Raw genomic sequence first — 11,803 nt, 5'->3', positions numbered from 1 at the left:
TGTTCACTAATTGGGAGATGATTTACTGTATCTTTTTCAATGGAATAGATGATTTATTGTATCATAATAACATCTAATGGTTATTTGCACTCTCTCAGGGCTTAAAGTCACTGCATACGTGAGGTGCTCGAGCAGTAGGAATCTGCATCTACCATGGATGATGTTGCTACATAAACAAAACAATATAATTGCTGGTATTATTTTCAACTTTTGGTCCTTTTGACTCTATTAAATTCTTTATCCATTACTGTTTCTCGATAGTTTGTTGTGAATGTTGCCTGCACATTCAAATGATATGTGGGATTAGTTTCCAGTCACTGAAGTGCAAACCTTAGCTAGATCTCTTCTGATGCAGAAATCTCACTTTTTGTCTGGGTGAATTCTACACATTTCAGACCAGAAAAATCTTGGTACAAGTCTTAATACAAGCCATTTAGTTATCAGCATATATATTCACTGTGTGGTAGCTATACTCTAAAAAATATTCAAAGAAAGTAGGGGTGCAGTGGTTATGCCGCTGTTTAATAATCTGCTGAAGGAAATAGCAACATTGCAAAGAGGTGCAAACGGTGCTACTTGATGCTGAAACCTGAGTACCAGTCATTTTAATTGTAGCTGTTTGCAGCAAAGTTTTCGCTAAATGTAGTGCATAAACTTAATTTATTTTTGCCGCTTGAAACTTATATATACACAGGCAACTGTTTTTTTTTTTCATTTCCAAAGGCTTCCATCCGTATTAACCTTGTTTTTTTATTAAAGTATTAAATTTTTGGTTAGCAGTATTTTGTTATGTGTTTTAGATTTAATGCTTCTAGAATATTTCTCTATATGTATTCATGTTCTATGAAAATGCTATCTTTTGGTGTTCCATGCAAAGAGGTATATATGTGAACTGAATGTTGCGGTTATTTAAATATTCACAATTTGCACACTCATGATCTATTTCAGAAACTTAAAACCAAGTACCCAATAGTTTTGACAAATGAACACTATTTTGTTTGCACAGAATAAAAAATGTGATGATGCTGTTGGGTTGTTATTAAATTGACTAATTGTTTTAGCCCTTGGTCCCATCCAAAAAAACTGGCTTTGCAAGCCAACACATTCAGTGGTTAACGAGTAGCATATTTTTATATATAATGATATTACTAAATGTTTGAGAGTTTTACTTTCATATATGTGCCTTACTTATTTATATATTTCAGGAGTCTTCTTAAGGATTAGATTATTGTCGTTGAAAAACCATCCACTATAGCTGCTACCTCTACTCACTTTGGCACACCATCTAAAAATGCAGAGAAGCAGGTTAATTTATAGTGGGTGAGCTTAATCCACTGTAGAAAGCAGAATATGAATGCAACAGGCTGCCTGCTATGATTGATGCTCATTTATTCAGAGATTATCATTTAGCATTCTGGTACTTGATGAGAAGTTATAGGTATCCTTCTACTTTTTTTAGTGAGGCGATCTAATTTGAATTTTCTCATTCAATTTGAGGTTTGTGACCTGATTTAAGCCCAACTTTTTTCTCTTTCAATTCTCATCATGTATGCCTGCCTGGCATGTGGTTGGCAATGTAAGAAAATGTTGGATGTGGTTCATGTGGCATGCAACAGGCCTTGGCCTAAGTGATGTCTAGCAGGCAGAGCAGATAAGATTGGTTCAGAGATGTTATTTTTCTTCCACCATCCTTTAATTTTCTTCTATTTCTTTCTTGAAGTGGATAGAACCAATTACTTCATATTATAGGTTTATCTTGCATTGCCCTCTCCATTCAGTTATCTTTAATTCAGTTGTGTTTCGAGGCGTGCTACAGCTCCTGCCTTGTGGGTTTAATTAGGAATGGAAATTTCTTACTGATGCAGGTTTGGTCTCTTCTGTGCATGGGGTCAACCCCAGGATGGTGATCTGCATCTATGGCTTCCCCACCAATGTCGCTGCCATCTAGGTACGAATCAATTCAGTCCAATCATCTCCTCTAGCATCTGTTCTTGATATAGGAAAAAAAAGTATTTTTTTGGTAGATCATGTTATGTGATAGTCGTCCATGACCTGTTCTACTTCCTTCCTCAGCATTTACTGTTGTAGGTTTCCACATTCACTAGGTTTCCATACTCTTAACACGCAAGAAGTAGAGCCCAAGGTTTCTTATATATTTTGCCTGTTCTACAAGAGGATTGAGATGTTTAGTGTAATCCTTTGTGACTCATGGACAAAACCATGTAGGTCCTTGTTGATATATATGGTGATCCAGAACTCCTTGTTGCATATGGTATTGTTTTTTCTTTTCCTTTGTGCACACTTAGTTTGTGAGGCAGTTGATTTTGACCTTCCTTTCCATAGAAAAAATATTTCCTTTTATGTTGTTTTAAATTCCATGTGCTAACTCAGATTTATTGTGATTAGTTGTTGTTGTGCTAATCTTCAAATGTTTAGTATATTTTGTGCATTTTGATGCTCTATTGCTCTGCAAACCATGGCTTTTGAATGCACTATTTTGGTTGGACAGGTAAATGTGTTGTAGGACTATTTTAGCTAGGATTCATAAACTTTGCACTACACATCGCTGCTGGTTTTTGTCCTAAATAGGGACAGTTATTTAGGACATAATTTGAAGATTGAATTTTTCTGCTATTTGAATCACAATTGAGTTGCTGGTGATAAATGTTATCCAAGGCTTGAGTGCTCGACACTATTTATTATTTCATTCTTTTTCTGATATTCCTCTAGCAATTTGCATTAAAAAGTTTCTGATATTTCTCAAAATGTACATAAAATAATCTTTAGTCAAATCATGAATTCGTTGACGTGTGATTGGTTATATTGTACGAAACAATGCTCTCTAGCAGTCATGCAAGGTGTTCAATACATGTGTCTTGGATATTGAAACTAGATTCCATGGTTTACATCTCAATTTTTTTGCCGCACCACATGAGTTAACCTCTTTGCAGCTTGCTGCATATAATTTACTTGCCACGATTAATTACCCATACAGCTTACCACGAACTAGGGGAATAACCTCATTATGGAAAATCAAGACAACTTTCTTAATGTTGTATCTTGATGTGCATTCTTTTGAATCTAGGCTTATTTTTATGCAGTTAAATTTATGATTTATACTCCTCCAAGTTCCATCAGCCCGCTTTGTATAATATTATGCTTTAGATGGGATTAGAGGCCTTTCAAAGGCAGAAAGAGAAATTATGCTCCTCCAGTTGGCCTAGGCTTCAACTCTGGGTTTTTATTTCTATTGCTGGTCATTCATACACAAGATTTCATGAGCCCACAGTTCACCTTTTGGTCCTACCTCATTTATCAGCATAGGCGATAGTAGTTGATGATTATATACCATTTCCCAGACTATTCCGAAAGAGCCTAATGTTGGGGATATTTCAAGGATGCTAATTGTTGTAATGGGTGCAAGCCATGTTATTAATGGGTCATGAGGAATTAGTCTCTGACCAAAGTATCTAAAAAATGCTAAGAAAGACCAATTTGTGGTGCTACTTGATCCCAAGAAACAAGGTGTACAGGAAGGGAATGTGAAATCGGTTTCTCACTTTTTATGGTAGTCAGTATCTAAATCTTACAGTAGAAACCACCTTGACCGTGCTGAAATGGCATGAGTTATTGAGGCTGCTGGTAGAACACTTGAAACTTTGCCTCATTTTTGCTGCTTGATCTTCATTTCAGCCAATTGCTTGTTAGCTATTTAGCTTCATGTTGCGATTCATGTTTTGAGCAGCATTTGTAAAATCATTTATTTAAGAAAGTGGCCATGGACAAGCTCTTTTAGATATTGCTACCTTACTATCTTTGGGAGAGAAAAATGTTGAATGAACATTACTAGCCATGATTTGGCAAGAGGCCTTCAGATTACGTGACTATTTTGTATTGATTTGTACTTGTGCTATTTTGCTTTTCAAGCCAATTACTTCTAGAAATGGATCACTGAGCCTGTACACATGACACAATAAGAGCTAAGCTTTTAGCATTCTCTGAACCCTGACTGCGACATAGGGTGGCTAATGAAATATGATCATTAGTAAATATGCTGAGTGCAATAAACTCTTTTCCATGTAGGCAAAAATTTTCTTGTTTGTAAAAATTGTCATGTGCCTAGAGCTGAGCTCTCTTCCGTGGCCAAGATGTTTCTATAGTTTAGTAAGTGGTATTTCTTGGTAGACGTTTGGCTAATGGAACTCATGTTCTCAGATATTCCAAGATCTTCAGAAGGGAATAGATCTTGGTGTAGTCTCTCCTTAGATGCTACAGATGTTTTTTTTACCTTGAGAAATGCCCTGTTAGGGCATGTTTAATGGTAGAGACGAGTATGGTCTCTTAAGCAATACAAGATTATTTAGAGACCGTATCTTTACAATAGTAGAGACGACAAAGTCTCTAATCATTAACTCAAAAAATATTCCTTTTGTTAATATTCTTTCCATTTTTTTACCCTCATGCAACCATATTTCCATTTTATATTGATTAAGAGTCGTTGTTAAGCTGTTGTTATGCATGACAACGATATTTTGTCTCTCCTCTTTCTCTTTCTTCCATGTCAACAAGTATTCCAAATTAACATCACTAAGAGACCACTATTGACAACCATTGTACATGCCCTTAGTGCTTCACAGTTTCCAGGTAAGAAAATATTCTTTTTTTTCCCTTCTTAGTGCTTATCAATTCTTAGTCTTATGAATAATTCTGTTTTAAACATAGTTATCCTATAATTTTGAGGCAGAATATACATACACTTCATTTCAATAAACCAAATTTCTTAGCGGTTGTGCAAAAGATTGCTGGGCAGACCCCAAATTCTCTTCTTTTTATTATATATGGCTCTCTTGTTCTTCTACATTGATAAACACACTTTTCAGACAAGTTCTTTTGCTCATGGTTTTGCATACTGCAGATATCCATAGAAGCAATTGAAGATTTACAAGTAAAACATGCTTTCCATAATAACGCAAAATGTTCCTATTATTCTGGTGTGGGTGTCTGATGAAAGGCTTTCCTTGGAAGTGCAACTGTAGGTACCTATTTCTCTCCTTTTTTTGTGAGATTACAAAGTGCCAGACAGACGCATATTTCTGCACATAGTTGTGTATTCTTGAACATAGGTCTAGGCTTGGTCAGTATTGGATATAATTACATGGTCTGTTTTGTCACTTCCATGGTATAATTGTTTTCTTCAACTTCCTTTTTTTTTCCAAGCTTAGCAAACCTTGTGACACAAGGCCACACTAAACTGCATTAGTGACATATTATATTAATAAAGACAAATATGTATATACACATGCCACTTTGCGTTTAGGATGACAGTTTTGTCAGGTGTTTTGTTACATAGCAAAGATTTAATTTTTTTTATTTTATATTTGGCTAGCCGTTTGCGCTTTTTCTTACATAAAGTGTTAGTAGGATTAACTAATTAAATTCATAAAACACTGTTTGCCACAATCATATATGGTGGCACTCTCTATTTTCCAATTTAGTTAGCATAATGAAATGCTCATAATTAATCCTGTGCTGAACTAAATTACTATTTGTTAGATTACTAGCCGTTATTTATGTATGCCTGTTTGGTTGTTTTATTCACAAATCTGTCTCAATTCTCTCTTTATTTAATGGAACTGTTCTGACAGTGCATGCATTTCTTATTATTCAGGATGGTGTTCTTCTTGGGATGAAATATCAAAACATATTTTTGATTTGCTTTAGCTATGATACTTCAGCAAGACTCCTGGCTGCCTTATCTTTTTATATAATTGTCTTGAGCAGTTGTCCCTCAGGTTTTTGCATAGCTTGTAGGAACAAGAGTAGAGCCATGGAGGCATAATAGCTTGAAGTAATTATGGTTAATGTGCTTACTTAAAAAAGGTGTTTAATGTTAACATTGAATTCTGAAAACTTGAAGCAGATTTTTCTAAGTGTACCTGGATGTTTCTTAAGACATCGGTTTCTTTTGCTATGGTGCTCCTCGGGAGTATATACAGCCACAAAATCAAATGAACTATATGCAGGCGGCGCGTCGGGGCTTCCCTGACTTCCAGCACTCCTTTCTAACTAGATGCGTACAGGCGGCACGCTCCAACCTTTAGTCGGTTATATTAAAACCTACTGGGAATTGGCGAGCTGAGAGCGATTCGGAGCGGCGTGTTCGCACACGGAGGCATTCACGTCGCCCGCGAGCGCTGGGAGGCGGGCGGAATTCGCGCCCCCTCGTGCGTCCGCGCCGTGCAGCTCCCAGCCGTCCGATTCGTCGCAGCGACGGCTGAGATCGATCATCGTCGCGAGTGCGGTGGTAATTTTTCAAAAAACCCCTCCGTTGCATTGATAATGTGTTTTAGATCCCAAGTCATACGGTGCGACGTTGTGGTCTTTTACGTATAAGACCTCCATAACCAAGAAAATCTTACATAAAGAAGAGAGAAATCTAAAAATAGGACCGCACTCTGAAAAACGAGCATCAAAGGGCTTTTCTGAAAACCAATATATACCTATACCCCTTCCCCTGAAACCCTAGAATCATTGCTTTCCTTCCCCTCTCCGCCCCATCGACGCCCTGCGCCGCCGCTCCATTCTCCGGCGCCAATCCTCGCCCTGACACCGCCGCACCCCGCTGCCCGTCCTCCATTACCTCTCTCTCCTCTTGCCGCTGGTTCCTCTGAGCTCAAGCTCGATGGTGAGAGGCCGACTCCGTCCGTCGGCGACGAGTCAGTCGATCCGGCTTTCAATCGGGTTAGATCTCCGTCCTCTGCATCACCTCGTCGTCGATTTACCTGTCTCCACAATCCAAGCCCATTCTGCCTTCAGATCTGGTGACTCTGCCTTGCAATTGGCTGAAATGAAGATCAAGCAGCAAAAATGAGGCAAAGTTTCAAGTGTTCTACCAGCAGCCTCAATAACTCATGCCATTTCAGCACGGTCAAGGTGGTTTCTACTGTAAGATTTAGATACTGACTACCATAAAAAGTGAGAAACCGATTTCACATTCCCTTCCTGTACACCTTGTTTCTTGGGATCAAGTAGCACCACAAATTGGTCTTTCTTAGCATTTTTTAGATACTTTGGTCAGAGACTAATTCCTCATGACCCATTAATAACATGGCTTGCACCCATTACAACAATTAGCATCCTTGAAATATCCCCAACATTAGGCTCTTTCGGAATAGTCTGGGAAATGGTATATAATCATCAACTACTATCGCCTATGCTGATAAATGAGGTAGGACCAAAAGGTGAACTGTGGGCTCATGAAATCTTGTGTATGAATGACCAGCAATAGAAATAAAAACCCAGAGTTGAAGCCTAGGCCAACTGGAGGAGCATAATTTCTCTTTCTGCCTTTGAAAGGCCTCTAATCCCATCTAAAGCATAATATTATACAAAGCGGGCTGATGGAACTTGGAGGAGTATAAATCATAAATTTAACTGCATAAAAATAAGCCTAGATTCAAAAGAATGCACATCAAGATACAACATTAAGAAAGTTGTCTTGATTTTCCATAATGAGGTTATTCCCCTAGTTCGTGGTAAGCTGTATGGGTAATTAATCGTGGCAAGTAAATTATATGCAGCAAGCTGCAAAGAGGTTAACTCATGTGGTGCGGCAAAAAAATTGAGATGTAAACCATGGAATCTAGTTTCAATATCCAAGACACATGTATTGAACACCTTGCATGACTGCTAGAGAGCATTGTTTCGTACAATATAACCAATCACACGTCAACGAATTCATGATTTGACTAAAGATTATTTTATGTACATTTTGAGAAATATCAGAAACTTTTTAATGCAAATTGCTAGAGGAATATCAGAAAAAGAATGAAATAATAAATAGTGTCGAGCACTCAAGCCTTGGATAACATTTATCACCAGCAACTCAATTGTGATTCAAATAGCAGAAAAATTCAATCTTCAAATTATGTCCTAAATAACTGTCCCTATTTAGGACAAAAACCAGCAGCGATGTGTAGTGCAAAGTTTATGAATCCTAGCTAAAATAGTCCTACAACACATTTACCTGTCCAACCAAAATAGTGCATTCAAAAGCCATGGTTTGCAGAGCAATAGAGCATCAAAATGCACAAAATATACTAAACATTTGAAGATTAGCACAACAACAACTAATCACAATAAATCTGAGTTAGCACATGGAATTTAAAACAACATAAAAGGAAATATTTTTTCTATGGAAAGGAAGGTCAAAATCAACTGCCTCACAAACTAAGTGTGCACAAAGGAAAAGAAAAAACAATACCATATGCAACAAGGAGTTCTGGATCACCATATATATCAACAAGGACCTACATGGTTTTGTCCATGAGTCACAAAGGATTACACTAAACATCTCAATCCTCTTGTAGAACAGGCAAAATATATAAGAAACCTTGGGCTCTACTTCTTGCGTGTTAAGAGTATGGAAACCTAGTGAATGTGGAAACCTACAACAGTAAATGCTGAGGAAGGAAGTAGAACAGGTCATGGACGACTATCACATAACATGATCTACCAAAAAAATACTTTTTTTTCCTATATCAAGAACAGATGCTAGAGGAGATGATTGGACTGAATTGATTCGTACCTAGATGGCAGCGACATTGGTGGGGAAGCCATAGATGCAGATCACCATCCTGGGGTTGACCCCATGCACAGAAGAGACCAAACCTGCATCAGTAAGAAATTTCCATTCCTAATTAAACCCACAAGGCAGGAGCTGTAGCACGCCTCGAAACACAACTGAATTAAAGATAACTGAATGGAGAGGGCAATGCAAGATAAACCTATAATATGAAGTAATTGGTTCTATCCACTTCAAGAAAGAAATAGAAGAAAATTAAAGGATGGTGGAAGAAAAATAACATCTCTGAACCAATCTTATCTGCTCTGCCTGCTAGACATCACTTAGGCCAAGGCCTGTTGCATGCCACATGAACCACATCCAACATTTTCTTACATTGCCAACCACATGCCAGGCAGGCATACATGATGAGAATTGAAAGAGAAAAAAGTTGGGCTTAAATCAGGTCACAAACCTCAAATTGAATGAGAAAATTCAAATTAGATCGCCTCACTAAAAAAAGTAGAAGGATACCTATAACTTCTCATCAAGTACCAGAATGCTAAATGATAATCTCTGAATAAATGAGCATCAATCATAGCAGGCAGCCTGTTGCATTCATATTCTGCTTTCTACAGTGGATTAAGCTCACCCACTATAAATTAACCTGCTTCTCTGCATTTTTAGATGGTGTGCCAAAGTGAGTAGAGGTAGCAGCTATAGTGGATGGTTTTTCAACGACAATAATCTAATCCTTAAGAAGACTCCTGAAATATATAAATAAGTAAGGCACATATATGAAAGTAAAACTCTCAAACATTTAGTAATATCATTATATATAAAAATATGCTACTCGTTAACCACTGAATGTGTTGGCTTGCAAAGCCAGTTTTTTTGGATGGGACCAAGGGCTAAAACAATTAGTCAATTTAATAACAACCCAACAGCATCATCACATTTTTTATTCTGTGCAAACAAAATAGTGTTCATTTGTCAAAACTATTGGGTACTTGGTTTTAAGTTTCTGAAATAGATCATGAGTGTGCAAATTGTGAATATTTAAATAACCGCAACATTCAGTTCACATATATACCTCTTTGCATGGAACACCAAAAGATAGCATTTTCATAGAACATGAATACATATAGAGAAATATTCTAGAAGCATTAAATCTAAAACACATAACAAAATACTGCTAACCAAAAATTTAATACTTTAATAAAAAAACAAGGTTAATACGGATGGAAGCCTTTGGAAATGAAAAAAAAAAACAGTTGCCTGTGTATATATAAGTTTCAAGCGGCAAAAATAAATTAAGTTTATGCACTACATTTAGCGAAAACTTTGCTGCAAACAGCTACAATTAAAATGACTGGTACTCAGGTTTCAGCATCAAGTAGCACCGTTTGCACCTCTTTGCAATGTTGCTATTTCCTTCAGCAGATTATTAAACAGCGGCATAACCACTGCACCCCTACTTTCTTTGAATATTTTTTAGAGTATAGCTACCACACAGTGAATATATATGCTGATAACTAAATGGCTTGTATTAAGACTTGTACCAAGATTTTTCTGGTCTGAAATGTGTAGAATTCACCCAGACAAAAAGTGAGATTTCTGCATCAGAAGAGATCTAGCTAAGGTTTGCACTTCAGTGACTGGAAACTAATCCCACATATCATTTGAATGTGCAGGCAACATTCACAACAAACTATCGAGAAACAGTAATGGATAAAGAATTTAATAGAGTCAAAAGGACCAAAAGTTGAAAATAATACCAGCAATTATATTGTTTTGTTTATGTAGCAACATCATCCATGGTAGATGCAGATTCCTACTGCTCGAGCACCTCACGTATGCAGTGACTTTAAGCCCTGAGAGAGTGCAAATAACCATTAGATGTTATTATGATACAATAAATCATCTATTCCATTGAAAAAGATACAGTAAATCATCTCCCAATTAGTGAACAAGGTAACCTTTGGAAGATTATTTGGGTGACATATTGCATTAAGATCAAATTTGCTGTCACTAAGTAGCTGTGCCAAAATTTCAGTGAGTTAGCATTTATGATGATAGATCAGGATGTCCCCCATTGTGCCAAAGACATAAATAAAGATCGGCAATCGAACTTTCTTAGTTGAAATTATCATATTCATCGGCTACTGATCTAATACAGGAAAGTGGCAAGTCTGCTCGCACTTGAAGCTCAACGTCTAGTGGAGATGGATGAGGCCTTACCGATCATGCACCTTGACAAATATCCTAAGCTGGAGAAACCTATCGATGGAGATCCTGTGCTTGGTGGCGTACTCATCAAGCACACACTCCTTCATGGCCGCAGCGGCCACCGGCGGCGGCGTAGACACACACAACTCCAGTGTGTACTTCGCGAGCGGCCTACAGAACAAGTGAAACACTGATGACAGCAACACAAAAATGAATCACATAGCTAAGGTCGGCGGATTAGGGACCTGACTGCAGGCACAATCATCGCAACGCGCGTGCTGTTGCGGATCCCGGAAGTTGGTTGTGTTCCCCTTTAATCTCTCTTTACATTTTTGTGAACATTGCAGCTAGATTTCTGCTCTAAAAACCAAAAACTACTCATTTTTGTAAATAAAACAGAGAGGATACAATATAAATTTCTAAACTACTCTAAAATTTAGATGCAAAGAAACTCAATTTTCAGATGCCACATTAGTTGCAAAAAAAACGTTGAGATGTAAACCTGAGTGAATGATGTGCATATCGGGAGCAGGCACAGCGGTCACGGTACTACGAACTGTGCAGCAAACCGACGTTGCTCCGGCTGGATACATGAGCAGATTACAGCACCCAGAGCAGACGAGCTGGCTTTGGGCCCCTGAAATTGCACAATCATGGCTCTTCAGAGTTCAGAGACTGACTGAATGTCACATTTCAGCAGCTAGCATTTTCATTTTCAGAGGACAAAAGCATTCTCCATGCATTATTTTCATTTCAGACAACAGAACACAGTAGTAAAAAAAACTTCCATTTTCTCAACAGGGAGTTCTCTCTAAACTTTCAGGATTTCTATGAGCACAATAAACTGCAACCTCTGAACCAGGAAGAGTAACATCTTATTCAAGAAAAACCACCCTAACTTAACACAGAATTCCACAGTGTCGCGCCCGCCAGCCTAACTTAACAGCGCGGTTAGTCGACGCGCTTGACACCGACATCGTCTAAGCTATCCACCCTAACGTCCTATGTGCC

General features: G+C 37.8%; 2 long non-coding RNA genes across 4 annotated transcripts; one reads left to right on the top strand and one right to left on the bottom strand.

The window, feature by feature from the left end:
• The first annotated feature begins 200 nt into the window (after window positions 1–200).
• Window positions 201–5,969, top strand: LOC107278507 (uncharacterized). Its single transcript, XR_010742230.1, has 4 exons — window positions 201–1,438; window positions 1,866–1,948; window positions 4,916–5,032; window positions 5,669–5,969. It is a non-coding gene; the product is annotated as an uncharacterized lncRNA (long non-coding RNA).
• A 1,660-nt stretch (window positions 5,970–7,629) lies between these two features.
• Window positions 7,630–11,413, bottom strand: LOC136356835 (uncharacterized). 3 transcript variants are annotated; one of them, XR_010741864.1, is made up of 6 exons: window positions 11,295–11,413; window positions 11,038–11,152; window positions 10,805–10,963; window positions 10,342–10,437; window positions 9,098–9,330; window positions 7,630–8,670 (listed from the first exon to the last, which is right to left on the bottom strand). It is a non-coding gene; the product is annotated as an uncharacterized lncRNA (long non-coding RNA). The 3 variants fall into 3 exon arrangements; XR_010741862.1 differs by lacking the exon at window positions 7,630–8,670 and having other exon boundaries at window positions 8,908–9,330; XR_010741863.1 differs by lacking the exon at window positions 7,630–8,670 and having other exon boundaries at window positions 8,908–9,238.
• Between the last annotated feature and the right edge of the window lie 390 nt (window positions 11,414–11,803).

Source organism: Oryza sativa, chromosome 6, assembly GCF_034140825.1.
Source record: "Oryza sativa Japonica Group chromosome 6, ASM3414082v1".
Classification (NCBI taxonomy): Eukaryota; Viridiplantae; Streptophyta; class Magnoliopsida; order Poales; family Poaceae; genus Oryza; species Oryza sativa.
This window is presented reverse-complemented; position numbering and strand designations above follow the sequence as displayed.